The sequence below is a fragment of the Sebastes umbrosus genome, chromosome 10, assembly GCF_015220745.1.
Source record: "Sebastes umbrosus isolate fSebUmb1 chromosome 10, fSebUmb1.pri, whole genome shotgun sequence".
NCBI classification, from domain to species: Eukaryota; Metazoa; Chordata; class Actinopteri; order Perciformes; family Sebastidae; genus Sebastes; species Sebastes umbrosus.
The window spans coordinates 501,191-521,190 of NC_051278.1; the positions used below are offsets into that span (position 1 = coordinate 501,191).

General features: G+C 39.8%; 1 long non-coding RNA gene across 1 annotated transcript in view; it reads left to right on the forward strand.

The window, feature by feature from the left end:
• Positions 1 to 20,000, forward strand: part of LOC119495088 — a 28,928-nt gene that overhangs the window by 2,075 nt on the left and 6,853 nt on the right. The window contains exon 2 of the long non-coding RNA XR_005208341.1: positions 4,794 to 4,920. This is a non-coding gene — a long non-coding RNA (uncharacterized LOC119495088). The remainder of the gene's footprint in view (positions 1 to 4,793; positions 4,921 to 20,000) is intronic.

The following is a 20,000-nucleotide window of genomic DNA, read 5'->3' on the forward strand; positions in this document are numbered from 1 at the left end:
ACATGTCCCAACTCATCATGACGCTTTGTCAGACCCCTCGGCGTCACTTTTCAGTCGCAGTAAACAAGTGCTTGTGATGAATTAAACAAAAACACTTTGATTTAGGAAAAAAACACATGGTTGGACTTAAAATAGCTACTTTTTTACAAGGAAAATGTGACAGGAACAAACGTGAAAGTGAAATGTAATGCATGGGACATGAACAGCGGTCTCCTGGATGAAAGCCTGGTGTTTGTCGGGCCCATCCACCTCCTCTCCTGCACACCCTGTGCGTCTCTTTTGCTCTTTAAACTACATCACCACAGCACTTTTTCTGAGTGTTTACTGTTGCTGCGGATGGGTTTACATTAATGGAAAGTCCAGTACGTCTCCTACCGCCACTGTAGGGTGCCTTGTGCGGCGGTAACGCCGACAGACACGTGACAAAGCGTTGGTTACTGTGCCATGAAATTCTAATGTCAAGTTTAAAGTTGTGGAAAAGTTTTAGATTTAAATGCTGGCATTAACTTGCAAACTAAATGTGGGAAACCCTCAAAAGGTCTAGAGGAGTAGAAGTTTTTCAATGCCACCTGTCACAAGTGAGATAATCAGGAATAGAAACATGTAGGAGTGAGGGAAGATTAAAAGAACACTCTGACTGTGAGGTTAATCTTTTGTTAAAGCCATTTGATTACATTTTATTCTGATTGGTCACTCTCAGTACTTCACTGTATAGCTGCCATGACATGACAAGACAGACATCTAGATAGATATTTATATATGCAGAACCCACTGTACTGGTGTTATTTTACTAATGTTGGAGTGTTTTTACATGGTAGTGAAGTTCTCCAAGTCGTCAGTAAATCAATTTGTTACTAAGATAAATTCAGGGCAGTTCCTCGGTTTCATGATTACAGAGTTTGTGCTCCTGGTTGTTGTGGTGCTTTTGTGTGATTTTTTTGTGGAGAAACTCAGTTTTACCGATCTGTCGATTAAATCAACTAATCAATTAGTTGACTAATGGACTACGAGGGGGCAGCCCTACTGCATATCCATCAAAACCCCACTTGTGCCATTTTGTCCAAAACAAAAAGTCTGAAAAAAAAGATCTGAAAAATGTCGGACAAAAAAATCTGAAAAAAAAGATCTGAAAAATGTCAGAAAAAAAAGTCTGAAAAAAAAGTCTGAAAAAAATATCTGAAAAAAATGTCCGAAAAAAAGATCTGAAAAAAAAGATCTGAAAAATGTCAGAAAAAAAAGTCTGAAAAAAAAGTCTGAAAAAAATGTCCGAAAAAAAGATCTGAAAAAAAAGATCTGAAAAATGTCAGAAAAAAAAGTCTGAAAAAAATATCTGAAAAATGTCCAAAAAAAAGAATCTGGAAAAATGTCAGAAAAAAAGATCTGAAAAAAAAGATCTGAAAAATGTCAGAAAAAAAAGTCTGAAAAAAAAATCTGAAAAATGTCCAAAAAAAAGAATCTGAAAAAATGTCCGAAAAAAAAATCTGAAAAAAAGGTCTGAAAAAAAGGTCTGAAAAAAAATCTGAAAAAAGATCTGAAAAATGTCAAAAAAAAAATCTGAAAAAATGTCTGGAAAAAAAGTCCGAAAAAAAAGTCAGAAAAAATTATCTGAAAAATTTCCAAAAAAAAGAATCTGAAAAAATGTCTGAAAAATAAGTCAGAAAAAAAAGTCTGAAAAAAAAGTCTGAAAAAAATATCTGAAAAAAATGTCCGAAAAAAAGATCTGAAAAAAAAGATCTGAAAAATGTCAGAAAAAAAAGTCTGAAAAAAATATCTGAAAAATGTCCAAAAAAAAGAATCTGAAAAAATGTCCGAAAAAAGATCTGAAAAAAAGGTCTGAAAAAAAGGTCTGAAAAAAAATCTGAAAAAAGATCTGAAAAATGTCAAAAAAAAAAATCTGAAAAAATGTCTGGAAAAAAAGTCAGAAAAAAAAGTCAGAAAAAATTATCTGAAAAATTTCCAAAAAAAAGAATCTGAAAAAATGTCTGAAAAATAAGTCAGAAAAAAAATCTGGAAAAAAGATCTGAAAAATGTCAGAAAAAAAAGTCAGAAAAAAATATCTGAAAAATGTCCAAAAAAAAGAATCTGAAAAAATGTCCGAAAAAAAATCTGAAAAAAAGGTCTGAAAAAAAGATCTGAAAAAAGATCTGAAAATGTCAAAAAAAAAAAATCTGAAAAAATGTCTGGAAAAAAAGTCCGAAAAAAAATCTGGAAAAAAGATCTGAAAAATGTCAGAAAAAAAAGTCAGAAAAAAATATCTGAAAAATTTCCAAAAAAAAGAATCTGAAAAAATGTCCGAAAAAAAAATCTGAAAAAAAGGTCTGAAAAAAAGATCTGAAAAAAGATCTGAAAAATGTAAAAAAAAAAAAATCTGAAAAAATGTCCAAAAAAAAATCTGAAAAAAAATATCTGAAAAAAAATCTGGAAAAAAGATCTGAAAAATGTACAAAAAAAAAAAGTCTGAAAAAAAGTCCGAAAAAAAATATCTGAAAAAAAAGATCTGAAAAAATGTACAAAAAAAAAGTCTGAAAAAAATATCTGAAAAAAAAGATCTGAAAAAAGTCTGAAAAAAAAATCTGAAAAAAAGTCTGAAAAAAAAGTCTGAAAAAAGATCTGGAAAAAATATCTGAAAAAAAAGATCTGAAAAAATAGTCTGAAAAAAAATCTGGAAAAAATATCTGAAAAATGTCCAAAAAAAAGAATCTGAAAAAATGTCTGAAAAAAAATATCTGAAAAAAAGAACTGAAAAAAAAGATCTGAAAAAAGTCTGAAAAAAAAATCTGAAAAAAAGTCTGAAAAAAAGTCTGAAAAAAAGATCTGAAAAAAGATCTGGAAAAAATATCTGAAAAAAATATCTGAAAAAATAGTCTGAAAAAAATATCTGAAAAAATATCTGGAAAAAATATCTGAAAAAAAATCTGGAAAAAATATCTGAAAAATGTCCAAAAAAAAAAGAATCTGAAAAAATGTCCGAAAAAAAATATCTGAAAAAAAGGTCTGAAAAAAAGATCTGAAAAAAGATCTGAAAAAAAAAAATCTGAAAAAAGATCTGAAAAAAAGAACTGAAAAAAAAATCTGAAAAAAGTCTGAAAAAAAAATCTGAAAAAATGTCCGAAAAAAAGATCTGAAAAAAGGCTGAAAAAAAAAGTCTGAAAAAAAAAATCTGAAAAATGTTCGAAAAAAAGATCTGAAAAAAAAGATCTGAAAAAAAAGATCTGAAAAATGTTCGAAAAAAAAGATCTGAAAAAAAAGATCTGAAAAAAAAGATCTGAAAAAAAGAACTTAAAAAAAAGATCTGAAAAAAGTCTGAAAAAAAAATCTGAAAAAATGTCCGAAAAAAAGATCTGAAAAAAAGGTCTGAAAAAAAAGTCTGAAAAAAGATCTGAAAAAAAAAAATCTGAAAAATGTCAGAAAAAAAAGATCTGAAAAAAAGAACTGAAAAAAAAGATCTGAAAAAAGTCTGAAAAAAAAATCTGAAAAAAAGTCTGAAAAAAAAGTCTGAAAAAAAGTCTGGAAAAAAAAGTCTGAAAAAAAGATCTGAAAAAAGATCTGGAAAAAATATCTGAAAAAATAGTCTGAAAAAAATATCTGAAAAAAAATCTGGAAAAAAAGATCTGAAAAAAGTCTGAAAAAAAAATCTGAAAAAAAGTCTGAAAAAAAAGTCTGAAAAAAAGATCTGAAAAAAGATCTGGAAAAAATATCTGAAAAAAAATATCTGAAAAAATAGTCTGAAAAAAATATCTGAAAAAAAATCTGGAAAAAATATCTGAAAAATGTCCAAAAAAAAAAGAATCTGAAAAAATGTCAGAAAAAAAATATCTGAAAAAAAGGTCTGAAAAAAAGATCTGAAAAAAGATCTGAAAAAAAAAAATCTGAAAAATGTCCGAAAAAAAAGATCTGAAAAAAAGAACTGAAAAAAAAGATCTGAAAAAAGTCTGAAAAAAAAATCTGAAAAATGTCCGAAAAAAAGATCTGAAAAAAGGCTGAAAAAAAAGGTCTGAAAAAAAAAAATCTGAAAAATGTTCGAAAAAAAAGATCTGAAAAAAAAGATCTGGAAAAAAAAGATCTGAAAAAAAAGATCTGAAAAATGTTGGACAAAAAAAGTCTGAAAAAAAAATCTGAAAAAATTCTGAAAAGAAAGTCTGAAAAAATGTCCGTATAAAAAGTCAGTTGTGACTTTACATCAGCGCACATCTGAAAGAGTCTGTTGTTGCTGGATAACTTTTATTTGACAAGTTGGACTCTGATGTTTATTTTCTTGTCTGGCACAGCCTCCACAGTCAGGTTGACGTGAGGGGATTAGGCGTTACTTTGTCTTCGTTAAAAAAGGAAATCAGAATGAAACCAAAAACAGCGGCGGCGGCACACGGGATAATATCTGGTGCCAGTTTGCCACGCCGGCCTGATCCTCTGTGTGTGTGTGCTGTGAAAACAATCGGCATTGTGGGTGTTTTGTCCCACCCCCCCACCAGGCCCAGACCTGGAGCCCAACAGAAGCGAGTCGACTGGGAAAAGTTCACAGATTCTACACACATGCATACACTTATTATACACATGGAGCTCAGCAATGTGCACACGTACGTACAGAGGAGACTGTCGCGCTTCGAGCTGTGAAAAATCTTCATAAGTTCACGACAGCGTGAACGGCGGCACGTCTCTGTCTCCTCTGCTGACCCCTCTCTCTCCATCTCCTCCTCCTCTTTTGTTCCCTCCTCATTTCACCTCCCTCACCTCCACCCTCTCTGTCCTCTCCCACTTTATCTCCTCTTATTCTGCTCCTCCACTTGTCCCTGCAGAGTGCACCTGACTGACCCCGTTACGTTGGCAGCTGGGAGGCAGATAGCCAGCACACCCACCGCCGGCCTCGAGTATCGCCCTCTTTATCTGGCCCGCTAGACCAAATAGCTCCTCGCAGTGAACACGGTAAGATAGCAGGTTGCATTCACACGAGCACACCCACATAAATACACACAAACACAAACAGATATATTTACATCATCGTCACCGCTATCTCCCATCATATTCTGCATCCCCGTGCCATCGCCCTGTTTACTTTGTGGCATATCTGTGTCGTGTTCCTGTCTTAGATTAGTTGATGAAGCTTTAGATCAGATGGAGCAGATTATGTTTTTGTTCCCTCCACTGTAACGCAGACGCTAGCTGTTTAAAATGAGCCTACGTGGTCCTGTCATTTATTTATTTATACGCATGCAAGAGCTTCAGACGGCGTTTCACTCACTATAAGCTGCTCTGCTGAGTTTAAAAATGCTTTGAAATGTTCAGGAAACGCTGGTCTTCTCAAAAGCTTGCTTGAGGAATTTAGCTTTTGGTGTCTTCAGATGTGGTCGTGTTCACCGTGTTCACCTCTTCACCGTGTTCACTGTGTTTACGGGTTGAGTCCATATGAACGCCCTCCTCATGTCGTATTCACGACCTCGTCAGTGGAAAGTCTCTGAAAGCTCAGAGTTCACGAGTTGTGACGTGTTAGTTGACGTTGTCAGAAATGGCGGAGGCCATGGAAGTTCATTTTTCGGTGCATAATAAGTTAATATATTGTAATCTTATAATATGTCTGATGAAAATGTTGATATTCCCAACGGCCTCATCTTTCTCCTCTGTCTTTGGATTTACTGCATTATGTTACCCACTTGCTGGCATGCTAGCTTGTTATCCTCTGTGGCTTCTAGACGCCGACAGTAACGTTAACTTCGCTGTTGCTCAGCAGCCGTGTTCTTCATGACTTAACCACTTGAACTCCGAGTATTCCGTGCACACGACTTCCCATGTTGTAAACACGAGTTTCATTTGAAGGCAGCAGTTGTGACGTCCGATGGTAAAATCGTACAAGTACCTGGGTCGATGGATAGACCAGCGGTCAGCAGCCTGCGTCTCTGCAGCCCCTCTCCAGTGGCTTCCTGTGGAGTTATGAAATAATTAGTGGAAATGAATAACTGTTTTTTTGTTATTTATCATTGTTGTAGGTCTATGGTACGACGGTACGAGTATTAGGGTCGCATTGAGGAGGAAAAATAAATCTGAGATTACGAGAATAAAGTCATAATATTATAAAGTAGTAATTTTACATGTTATTTTCTTTTTTTCTCGTAAAGTTACGACTTTATTCTCGTTATCTTATGACTTTTTTCTCATAAAGTTATGACTTTATTGTGTAAATCTCAGATGTTGTTTCCCTCAATGTGGCCCTAATACTCCGTAGTACATTGTCTCTTTGGCCCTCACTGCATTAGACTTATATACTATATACTTAGACTATAAACTGAGTTACCTTCATCACAATGATCACATGTTTTGCGGCTCCAGACAGATTTTTTATTTATATTTTTTAGCCCACAATGTCTCTTTAGACAGTAAAGGTTGCTGAGCCCTGGGATAGACAGTAAGCTTTTATTTAATGTGCACGTTGCTCATCTAGTGAGCAGGCTCAAAGTGAAGATCTAGTTTTTACTTTCAATGTCAAGAAAGAACTTGTGGAAGCTACTTTCCTGTCTGTGATTGATACGGTGACACATTGTAAATGCATGCAGCCTGCTTGATTCAGTGTACCATGCATCTCTACGGTTCATTACAAGCTCAAAGTCCCTGACTCACCGTTGCACTCTTTATAATTTGGTGGGTTGGACATCATTTACCACTCGCAGACAAACAGCATTGGTATTTTTTTATTTATAAAGCGATACTAGATAAACTTCCAGCTTCCCTCTGCACCCTTCTCTGTCTTAGTTAGCAGGTATATGCTCCTCCAGGTTGTTGCTTTGTAATGAACCCCGGGTCTGGACAGATCTGCTGAAAACAATATTTTCCTACTCTGCACCTTTGACATGGAATAAATTACAAAAAGACTTAAAATTAGAAACCTTTATATCCATTGTTGAACTCTGAATGTGGTGGTAGAAACATGTGGTTGTTCAGTGCACTGTGCATCTCTGCTGTGATTCAGTGTGGCTGCTACCTCGGCCAGGTACCTGGTAAAAGAAAGGTGAATAATTAAATCAATAAGGTTTGCTGTTGTCTGCAGTACCCATGATCGTACACTAGGTGTCAGTGTACGGCTGTAGTTGACCACAGTCATTCTTGGATGTCACTTCTAGCACTTGGAAACTGGTGTTGATGGATTTGTAGTGAAGACTCCAGAAACACTTGTTGCTGCAGCTCTTGTAGTCTTTCCTTTTAACAACAGGATTATTACAGTTCACACTAAATTCTCACATTTATGTGAAACCGAGAGTGATTGTTTCGTTTAACAAAAAGATGTAAGAGACAGTGGGCTGTTAGAGAGAGAAAGTGTAGGCACATAACTACTACTATGACTGGCAAAATTGGCCAAAAAATGACATTTGAATATTCATTCAACTGTTTGAATATCTCATATATATTTATATATATATATATACTTTATTTTTTCCCCCTTTTTTTGAGGTTGTTTTCATTTATGCAATTTACAGTTCGTAATTGCAATAGTTTTAAACCAATTTTTAAGTAGTTGAGCTTAGAAACAAAGACAATAAGTACACTAGAGAAAACATCAGCATTCAAAATTGAAATAAAATTGAAAAAAAAGAATAAAATAAAATTGTAATAATAATAATACAAAGAGAAAAAGTAATAATAATAATAATAATGATAATAATGATAATAATAATAAATTAAATAAACAAATAAGTTATTAATAATAATAATAATAATAATAAAAAACGGGGGTGGGTGGATGCAGATATATAACAATATATATATAATATAATATATCTGCAATATCATTTACATAGGCACACACATGCGTCTGCCTTCACATGTAAGGTCCCTTCCAGGCATATGTATATGTTCATGCGTGCTAACCCTGTTGAAGGTATTTCTAAGATGTTTAACATGACGGCAGCGTAGCAGAGTTCACTAGTTCACTGCAACAAACAATTAATTAATAACGCAGCTTTGGTGAGAAGTTGAGTGCTACCTCTTGTGAAACTGTTATGTGGAAGCAATAGCAGACCTACTATCTGTGGAAACCAACTTCTTAGGTCTTTATTCATTTCTATTTAAAACAGTTGCATCTAATCACTCAACATATATGACGCAGACTGTTTTAATAACTCTCGTTGTCTATTGAAAGATATTTTATTCGAGCCCCATCGTCATGTTTTCCACTAAGCAGAGGAGCACATCCTCCACATACATCATGAATTCCAGAAATAGCCTGCAGATCCATCTGAGCTGTTGTTATTGTTGCAGCTCTGGCACTTTTAGGACGAGGCCCGGAGGCGTTCGGATGTTTCCAGTCTGCCTCCGTGTACCTACTACTACCTCTCTGAGTTCCCCTCTCACTGATTGTCTGTGATTGAAACCTGAGGAGGACTTTGTTTCCAGCCAGCTTGCTGTAGGGGGGGAGAGAGAACACAGACCTCTGCAAACACACCTCGCTAACTTCCTCCCTGGCACCGATGCAGAAGTATTCAATTACATCTCATACTATGCACACACACCGAGCCGTCCTCGGAGGTATGTTTCCTCCTCTGAGCGAGCCTCAACCTCGAGTGTTTGCGTAGGGAAATGGTCCGTGAAATGGCCCGATGGAATCAAAACGCCATATTAAGACAAATATACATATTTCATAGCAGTTGATGGACTGATTGATGGAGATGTGTCTTCATCTTTATCAGAGACGGATCAGCTTGTTTCAGTGTTGTGACTTTGAATCCTTCTTTCTGTGTGAATGAGAGTGTTGAACCACAGGGGGGCAGCACACTGCCACATGTTGGTGTTCTGGTCCTGAACAGGAAGCTCTCTCTCTCTCCGTTCTCTCTGCTGTTGACAGCAACAAACACACTTTTTAAAAGCTCGCTGAAGGATGACCAGAAAGCAACAGTGTTCTGGATCCACGGCCAGTCCATGTGGCAGCAAACTCACATCATTTTTTATATCAATGCAACTGTTGTTTTAGCATAACGAGGCTGGCTGACAACCATCCACCCCACCTCGCACCACCTCGCCCACCTCGCCCACCTCGCACCACCTTTCATTAACCTAAAAAAACCCCAAATCCATCCAACTGGACCGCTGACGGCTACTCGCTGCCGATGCTGGCGGTCACACCCCTCTGCACAGCCATAATGGGCCGTGGCACAATTGGGGAGGGGTTGGGGGGGGGGTAACCACCAACATTCCCCGTCCCTTCCAAGAGGCCGGTTGCCTGCAAGTTACCAGCAACGCCGCCGCCACCGCCGCTCGTCCCTGTTTGGAAAGAATGTTTTCCCACCACAACATGGCTGTGTGGGGATTAAGGCCCATTCTGAGTGGCCCCGGGTCGTGCGGCAGATGTTAGCCAGGATAGCGGCTCGTTGCCGTGCCGACAGTGAGCCGGCGGGATCGGCCCGCCCGGACGACGTTAAGCCTATGTACATGTATGAGAGAGTAGAGGGGGGGGGGGGAGATGAAGGGCCCGTCACACACTGGTCACACACTAATTCATCTCCACTGTCTCTGATCGTCATCACACACTCACAGAGAGAGAGAGAGAGTCACACGGCCGGGCTCATGCTGCGTTTCAATTAGGACTGTTAATCAATTAACATATTAAATCACAATTAATCGCTTGATTGTCCATAGTTAGTGTTCAAAATGTACCTTAAAGGGAGATTAGTCAAGTATATAATACTCTTATCAACATGGGAGTGGACAAATATGCTGCTTTATTCAAATGTATGTATATATTTATTATTATAAATCAATGAACAACTCAGATCAATGACAGATATTGATCCAGAAACCCTCACAGGTACTGCATTTAGCATAAAACAATATGCTCCAATCATAACATGGCAAACTGCAGCCCAACAGGCAACAACAGCTGTCAGTGTGTCAGTGTGCTGACTTGACTATGACTTGCCCCAAACTGCATGTGATGATCATAAAGTGGGCATGTCTGTAAAGGGGAGACTCGTGGGTAACCATAGAACCCATTTACATTCACACATCTGGAGGTCAGAGGTCAAGGGACCCCTTTGAACATGGACATGACAGTTTATCCTCTCCAACATTTAGTGTTAGTTTGGAGTGTTATCTAACCTCCTTCATGACCAGCTAGTCTGACCTGGTTGGTACCGATGGATTCATCAGGTTCTATAGTTTACTATGATACCAGAATCTTAAAACTGAGCCGCTACATCTAAAAACTGCGTAATGCATTAAAGAAATTAGTGGCATAAAAAATAATTAGCATTAACGGCGTTAACTTAACTAAGGCCAGATGTGTGACATCAGGGCAGGAGGTATGTGAGAGATGTTTAGACCCAGACCCTTAAGACACTTTTATTACTAGAATATGTTTATTAATTTCTGCTTCAGGCTATATGACTGTTAAAACACATCCTCGTATGTCGGATCAGCTTCAGTGCTGCCTGCAAGCTGTGAATTTTACAGAAGCAACACATGTGGGCTTTTAAACCAACAGTTGCACATCATCATCATCTGTCAGAATCACTTCCTCCTCCCAGATGATGTTTTAATGGGATGTGTTGTTTTAACGTTAAGCTCTCAAGTGCTGTCACACAGAGCCTCTAATGAAGATTACTGACTGCAGATGAGAGGAGAACCACGGGGGACCAGGAGAGCTGCAGCGATTAATCGATTAGTCGTCAACTAGGAAATGAATCGCCAAATATTATTGATTAATTGGTTTGAGTATGTTTTAAAGAAAACAATCCTCTGATTGCAGCTTCTTAAATGTGAATATTTTCTGGTTTCTTTCCTCCTCTATGACGGTAAACTGAATATCTTTGAGTTGTGGACAAAACAAGACATTTGAGGACGTCATCTTGGACATTAGGAAACTTTATAGACCAAACAACTCAACAATAAAAATAATGGTATGTTTCAGCCCTGGGGACGATTCTGTTGTGTTTAAAGTACGGCTGTGAAATTTAACACGCTAATAACACGTTAACACAAATTAGTTCTAACGCCTCTAAGTTCTTTAACGCATTAACACAACTTGTGATTTTTAGGTCGTAGCAGACTCAGTTTTAAAGCTAGAGTGAAGATCCTGGTATCATAGTAAACTATAGAACCTGATGAATCCATCGGTACCAACCATGTCAGACCAGCTGGTCATGAAGGAGGTTAAATAACGCTCCACACTAACACTACATTACAAACTTACATTAAATGTTGGAGAGGATAAACTGTCATGTCCATGTTCAAAGGTGTCCCTTGACCTCTGACCTCCAGATCAGTGAATGTAAATGGGTTCTATGGGTACCCACGAGTCTCCCCTTTACAGACATGCCCACTTTATGATAACACATGCAGTTTGGTTCAAGTCATAGTCAAGTCAGCACACTGACACACTGACAGCTGTTGTTGTCTGTTGGGCTGCAGTTTGCCATGTTATGATGTGAGCATATTGTTTTATGCTAAATGCAGTACCTGTGAGGGTTTCTGGATCAATATCTGTCATTGATTTGTGTTGTTAATTGATTTATAATAATAAATATATACATACATTTACATAAAGCAGCATATTTGTCCACTCCCATGTTGATAAGAGGATTAAATACTTTCTAATAGTACTAGTTCTGCTTGTTTACTCCTTCCCTACGGTGGACTGTAACTATACGACCTAAACGCAGTGAGCTGTGTTTGAGTTGTAGGCGTGGGGGTGAGGCCGTACGGCCTTTTGATGTGAAAGACGAGCCTGTTCTCTGTACGTCAGACAGGTTCTGACTGCAGGGTGAATGTGTTTAACACGGGGGGGCCCGGTGAAGGCCCCTGTGGTACTTGTAACCGTCAGGCTGAATGGAAAGAGGATACAGCGTCTGACAAGACATGACTTGACCCAGCGGTAGAGGCAGAGCAGTGCTATTGTCCTGAATAAACAGCAAGAATCAGAGTTGGAGAAGTTCCCCTTCTTCTTCTCTCTCGCTCTCTCTCTCTCTCTCCCTCTCTCTCTCTCTCGCTCTCTCTCTCGCTCTCTCTCTCTCTCTCCCTCTCTCTCTCTCTCGCTCTCGCTCTCGCTCTCGCTCTCTCTCTCCCTCTCGCTCTCGCTCTCTCTCGCTCTCGCTCTCTCTCTCCCTCTCTCTCTCTCTCTCGCTCTCTCTCCCTCTCTCTCCCTCTCTCTCTCGGTGTGTGAAGGGAACGAGGAAGTTCTCCGGGTCAAACGGAGCACATCTCTGACAGAAGCAGTGTGTCTAAGTCGGAGGACACGAGTCCCACAAAGACTGAGTCGTCTCTGAGGAAGAGTTTTTGGGCAGGGCCGGGCTGTTTTCACACACCGCTGAGTGTTTGGGCTTTCTGACAGATGGAGAACAGCCAGATGTGTGTGTGTGTACGTGCATGCGCGAGTGCACAATTGTCTTATTTCGTGCTTCCATTCTGCTGATTTCAAACCTCAGCAGCAGCTTGACTGCTTAATGTCACTATAGTGACTGTTTTTTATAAAACAGTCACTATATTGTGACAGTAGAACATGAAACAGGTAACCTGGAAAACAATCATGTCCCTCGGCTGTCCTCCGGTGTCCTCACGGCATCTGCAAGATTTCACAGACCGGAGGAGAACAAGCAGTCAGAGCTGATCTGAGGTCTGCTGTCCAGCTGCCGTCTATGAGAGCCGGCTGTCAATCACTCTGAACTCTGACCAAACGGTGAAACTAGGCAGCGCTGATTAGATATGAATCAATATTCTGTTACTGTAATGCCTATTTCTCTCCTCACATGTTCTCAGAATCGTCTTGTAGTGCACGGTTTAGCTGGAACATGAGAAAGTTTGTGACGTTGCCGCCATCTGGTGAAGGAATGCCAAGTTCTGGTCACATGACCGGAGCTCAGCCATTAGGAGCGCTCTCTCAATGAAATGACCTGTGATTGGTCAAAGTCTCCCGTCACGGGCTAGATGTTCTAAAGTCTGAAAACAGAGCCATGAGGAGGAGCAGAAGTCTAGTTTACTCTCAGAACACTTCAATTACAAAATGCTGAAAGGTTATTATGGGATGTTTGCCCAATGATGCCAAAAACATTCTGACTACTGCAGCTTTAAAGGTCTGCATCTGATTTTTAACGATTGCCGATAACATAAGTATTCATAACTCGAGTAGAGATGGATATCGTTAGGATTCTATCGATACTAGCCTCCTATTGATATTTCAGTTTGGTTCTTTATCGATAGTCTCATCTGTTCTTTGTCTTTTTAATATATTATTTTAAAAAAGAACAACTTAAGCTGTTTACATGGCTAATGAAAATGAATATTCCTGTTTTCATTCAGCCGTGCATACTCTGATTAACCGGTGTTGGACTTGTTGGGCCGTGTGAACACAGCCTCCCTCTTTCATTCCTTCAAGCACCTTCTTGAAAAGGTCGGCGTTGTGATATTTGCACATATCCAAAAAACCTGTTGATATCAGAGTCTTTCATAATGTTTGTCAGAAGGTGTGTTTCTCCTTCTGAACCAGAGATGTGGGCTTTTCTTTTGGCCATGCATCTCTGCAGACTGTCGGCTAGTTGGTTTGTGTTCAACGCATCGAACAAGAGGCCGTGTGTCACAAACCGACGTAAAAACCCTCAAATGAGACTCTTATTGTGAATATACTGTATACACGTCCAAATAAGGCTCCTAAAACCAGAATAATATCAGCATATCCCACATGTCTTAGTCGGAAAATTCTCCATTCAGAATATGCTCTTTATCTATATATTATATTCTCATATTCTGAATAATAGTGTGATATAAATGTGCATGTAAACGTAGTCAATGTACCACCAACCCCTCTGGATAATCCTCAGACCTTCCTGTCAACAGCTCTTATTGGAGCTACCTTTTTATCGCTGTGCTGATTAATCAATCAGCTGATTAATCAATCAGCGCAGCCCATTAAATCCAAAACTGGTCCTTTAACAGCAGAAAGAAGCGTTTGGTACCTTGTGACGCTGAATGACAAATCTGATAAATGATGTGATGTGTGTAAAATACCAAACATTTGGCAGATTACAATTACAATTTTAGATGAGGATTCATGGATTATGGTAATCAATAATGAAAATAATAATTATCTGCATCAAAGAGATTTACATAAAACTTCAAAAGCAAAGAAACACATTATAAAAAAGGTTATTTAAATACAATTAAAAAAGCATCAGTAAAGAGCCAAGAGAATAGAAAATAAAAGCAAAGTAAGAAGTTAATGATTTGATTTAATAAACGGCAGCGACAAACAGAAAAGAAGTGAGAGTTGCAGCGGACCTGCAGTTTTCTGGGAGTTTGTTCCAGATGTATGGAGCATAAAGAAAGCCAACGCTGCTTCTCCGTGTTTAGTTTGGACTCTGGGGACGGGAAGCCGACGACCTGAGAGGTCTGGGTGGTTCATGATGGAGCAGAAGATCAGAAATACAGCATTCAGTTCTTTATAAACCACCTCACCGCCCAGACTAAAGATCATATGATGAAGGGTGATAGACAACTGCTCCTTCTAGACAGGAGCGTCCTGCAGCGGGGGGAGAAGGGAGATGTGACACCGGCGTCCATCTCTGAGGTCACAGCAAAGGGAACAAACTTCTTGGTCCAATGTCCGACCGTCAACCTGTCAGAGAGAGAGAGAGAGAGGGAGAGGGAGAGGGAGGAGGCGCCCGCTGAGAGGTGTCCGAGGTGTCACGGCCTCATCTGGGAGGTGACAGACGGCGTGTGTGTGAGTGTGTGACGGGGAAATAAGACCGCTGAGAAGTCTAGGGGACGCTCGCCGTGACCTTTCGTTTTGTCAGGGTCCATCTCGCTCTGTGCATCTGACAACAACTTTAAAGGAGCCCGTCCTCCTGAGCCTTGACAGGTGTGTGTTTACCTGGAACTGAGGTTGTGTACACCAATTGTGGAAAGCTTTAACTCAGCTGTATGTTTCTGTGTGTGTGTGTGTGTGTGTGTGTGTGTGTGTGTGTGTGCGCACACGCTCAAAAAGAGAGCTAGAGGACATTTGTGTCCTAAAATAAACACTTGCAGGGATGCAGACACGTCATGTGGACCAGCTGCATCTGGATGACCAGTCATGAAGGGAGAAAGTAGTTTCTGATAAACTAATGTGTACTAATTCATCCTGAACTGATGGGATCGTTGTTTTGTTCGTATTAAGGTCGGCGCCTGGTTGGTGTGTATGTGTATACTGCATACTATACTAGTTCTTGAATTGGGCCGGTACTCACCGGTACGCAGTAGCGGCTCTTCTGCATTTTACTCTTTGGCGTACCGTCACTTTTTCTTGAGTACCGGAACTTTTCACAAGTTGCTGGTACTCTTCTCTGCCCTCTCCATGTCAGGTTCTCTGGGAGATTCATAACGTCCCAGCAGCAGCGTATTTGCTTATGCTATTTGTGCCTTCTTCTTCTTCTTCTTCTTCTTCTTCTTCTTCTTCATCTTCTTGGCCCCATTGGGAGCATAGAGCGTCCACCATGGATCTCCACCTCTCTCTCTTCTGTGCAGTGGTCTTTGCTTCCTGCCAGGAGGTCCCGATCTTATTTAGCTCGTGGAGCGTGGACCGTCTCCAGTTGGTTTTGATCTCCCTGGCTTCCTCTTTCCTTGTGGGTTGTAGTCCAGAGCTTGTCTTGTTATGTTTGTTTCTTGTTTTCTGATTGTATGCCCGGTCCATCTCCACTTTCTCCTTTTGATTTGGTTGTTGATTCGCTCCTGGTTTTCCCCAGGTCTGTATTTGTCATTTAATGAAGTATTTGGTTTGTGTTCAACGCATCGAACAAGAGTTTTGTGTGTCACAAACTGCACTAAAAACCTTATCTATAGTAATAATAATGGTCCAAAATGATGCAAAATTGCATCGTTTGAAGTCAAAAACCTTCAGCTTTTCTTGGGGGAGGACCCCGAAACCCAACGTCTCCTAGTATCTGTTATTCACTGTATAAACTCATAATGTGTCTGTGTATAATATGTAGGAGCATCCTGACTAGGACCTGAATGATATCATACTATAAGCTACTAATAACACAGGAAAGCACTTTAACATTAACATCAAACGCACCACCTTAACACTATAATGTTCCAGTTGGAGTATTATTGGAGTATTATAGTCCTATAGAAGATGCACAACCCAGTATAATAATAATAATAATAATAATAATATGGCAATAAACACAGTTGGTTATGACTGACACAGTTTAACACGCTTAAAACAATAATGAATAAAAAGGAATAAGATGTGAGATGCTGATACACCGACATGTGACTAAGAGGAGTACCGGTACCCCTACACTGTGTTTGAGTCATATAGTTTAATGTTTCATGTGTCTGCAGTCAAACAGCATCATTTCACCAGGTGTGTTTGTTTATGAGTCCGTGTGTGTGCGTGCGTGCGTGCGTGTATGCCTGCATGTGTGTGTGTGTTTCCCGTGTATACGTGCGTTGGTGGTCAGGAGGTGAGGGACGAACAACAGGCCACCAAACAGCTTTAAAGGAAGAAAATCCAACAACATAAACAAAACCGCAGTCAGTGTGACACGCGTCACCTTCGCTGTGCCGGGGGGGGGGGGACGGACGGACACCGGAGAGGCTCATGGTCCCCGAGAATCTCTTTGAAGTCGGCCAGCGCCGGCGTGGACGCATTGTCTCTGCTGCCCTTGGGCGTTGCTGTAGGGCAGATGCACTGGGCTTTTAGTGAACCACTCGCCAGGATTAGACCTATTAGCTGAGCGGGGGGGGTGACGGACGACCATCGCCGGTTTAGTGCGTGAATGTGGAGATTCTGTCGACGTGATTGAAGCAGAGAAATCATCTCTTCCAGCTGATTTTCTGTCTAATCAGAGACCTGAACGTCTCTGTTCCTCCGTCTCTCCCTCCCGGCCTCTCCTCTCTCTCCGTCTCAGTCATTACTGCTGCTGTGTTTGTGTTTCTGCTCCAGGCGTTGAGTAAATACCTCCACTTTTCTCCCACCTTCCTCCCTCCATTACCTCCTCTAATGACGTTTACACATCTGCTTAGAAGAGCCTCCACTCATCTCTCCGTCACCCTGCGTCCGTCTCTCTCTCCCTCCCTTTGTGTCACACTGAGGCTGCAGGATTCATGTTTTAAGAATCACATTATCTGGCTGTTCAGTTCATATCCTGATGGAACAATTCAGAAGCTCATCATGTTCACACGCCTTCCCTCTGATAGACCAACACAAATCAAAACTTCATTCACAGTTTCAAAGAGTTCTGAGGAATAAACGGAGATGTTCACGCGCCTATAAAAGGAGACGGATGTGAACGAGACAGAGGTTAATGAAGACGACAACAACGTCTTCTATCTGTAAGAACTGCTTTATTGTGACCACTTGTGCAAAAGTCATAGTTTAAGAGGGTAAAATAAGGACCCTCACAAATGGAACAATTAGTTGATTAATTGATTAGTAGATTGATCGGAAATTAATCTGCAAATATTGTGATAATTATAAAGCTGCAATGATTAACCGGTTAGTTGTCACAACTATTAAATCAATCGCCAACTATTTTAATAGTCGATTAATTGGTTTGAGTAATTTTCTATAAGAAGTAAAAGTCTAAATTCTCTGATAGCAGCCTCTTAAATGTGAATATGTTCTGGTTTCTTTCCTCCTCTTTGACAGTAAACTGAATATCTTTGGATGATTTTATAGACCAAACAACTAATTGATTAACCAAGAAAATAATCAAAAGATTAAGCAACATTGAAAATGATCGTTAGTTGCAGCCCTAGATAGATAATTAATTCATCATTTTAGTCCTTTTTCAAGCTCAAATGCCAAATATTGTCTAATTCAGCTTCTCAAAAGTGAGGATGTGATGCTTTATTTATCACTAATGACATTAAACTGAATATATTTTTGGGGTTTTGGACTGATGGTTGGATAAAACAAGGAACTTGAGGACTCCACCTTGGGATGTAGGAAGTTATAATGTGCATTCTTCACAATGTTTCAGACATTTTATAAACAAATTAAGACACAATGCGCGATTAATAAAAGACAAGATGCTGGATCCTTAATGTAGATATATAATATATAAAGGAAACTAGGACAGCAGATGTTTACTTATGTATCCAGGTGGGGTTAATATATTATAGGTGTAACAAATACATGCCAAAATAATAATACAAAATAATATTATAAACAAAACAATTAATACATTAATTTAGAAAATGATCCACAGATTGTTTTTAAATTTTAAATGTATTGTTTTTAGTTAGTTTTCTCTCTTCTTGTTGTGAGGTGTTTCATCATGGTGTAAAAAGTCTCTGTTTCTCCGTTTCTCTGGACACCTGAACTCTTCAACTCCTCACCTCCACCTGCCCTCCACACACACACACACACACACCTACATCACTTGATAAAGAGCCTTGCCCAGCGGTCATGTCACTCGAGCTTCATTTTCCTGCTGATTGACATGTCCTGTAAAACACACACACACACACATACACACACGCACACACACACACACACACACACACACACACACACACACACACACACACACACACACGCACACACACACACACACACACACGCACATGCATACAGAGTGGCTGTACCTGTCACCTCTGTTGAATAGTATTACCTTTACCTCATTTTGTTCTGCCTGTCAATCACCTCCATTCTTCTTCTCTGTGTGTGTGTGTGTGTGTGTGTGTGTGTGTGAAAGCCTGCTGCCTGGCGCCACGTTGCCCGTCCCTTCACTGTCCTCCACCAAACCACCTGTCTTTGTAACGGGACAGCTGAGAAGCGTCAAGTTAACTGTGAAGAAAGTAGTTTTCAGTTCGTCTCTCTTCTTCTTCTCTTCTCAACGGGTCGAGTTCAGTAACGCCTTAGGTCCTCCACAGACCACTGAAGAAGAGTGACTGAGAGACAGACAGACAGACAGACAGACAGGGAGGAAGAGAAGAAGACAACAACGTGACTAAACCCCACTAGTGACGCCTGGAGGCTATAATGTTAATTACACCACAGAATAATGTGATGGGTCTGGTGAGCCTCCAGGAAGAGCGCCGGCCTTTGAAGCGAATTTTCGTAGCCAAACGGCGGTACTACAACTTCCGTGTCCGTCATGTGATGCCATCGGGCCCAAAAAGACTTTTCCCCATAGACGTACATGATTGGGAAAGAGACATCTGTAAATAAGCGGATCATTCTTTTGAGGTGAATCAACTCTCCCGTACGAACACTTTAATAGTTCTACTTGCCAACCTTAAAACCTTAAAAACAGGGAGGATTTGAAAACCAAAGTGAGGCGTCTGGGGGTCCTCCCTCAGAGACATTTGAGTTTCAGAGACTTTGTGTCCGTTGCCATAAATCTGGAGAAATCCGGGAGAATTGTGACCTCGGGAGGAAACCGGGAGACGGCGATGAAAAACGTGAGTCTCCTGGAAATATCAGGAGGGTTGGCAAGTATGTGAATAGCCCTTATTTAAATCATTTAATCTCAACATGATAGACATGATAGACATGTTTTTAAATTCACTGTGACTTATACTATACTACTTATATACTATATATATATATCTACATATAAAATTATGTTATATCTGATGTCCTTTGTAAATAAATATCTATAAATCTGCTTAGGAGCTCGTTGTAACTCCAGAACTTGCCTAAGAATTATCACGTTTTTAAGTTTTCTTCTGCATCAAAGTAATCCAGTGATAGTTATTTGTTCATCCACGGATTCACTGCCAGCAGGAACTGCTAGGAACTAACTCAGCGTACTTTAAAAGGTTCTCTATACGATATCCAGAGCATTAATATAGCAATGTCCAATGTCTACCTGAGCAGAGAATGAAGTCTCTCTCCCTTTGTGTGTTGTAATCTGAGCTTCTCTGTGGTTTGTTGACATCGCCGGGCCGACTGTGCGTGCCCGAGCTGGCTGGCTCACCGCTGCCTCTCGGCACGGCTCTCATACGGCGGTTTCAGCACTGTTGCTATTGCTTTCACTGTTAGTGCTGTTAGCACCGTTAGCTGCGAGTCGCTGACTCAGCTGTCACCATGTTGAGAGCCA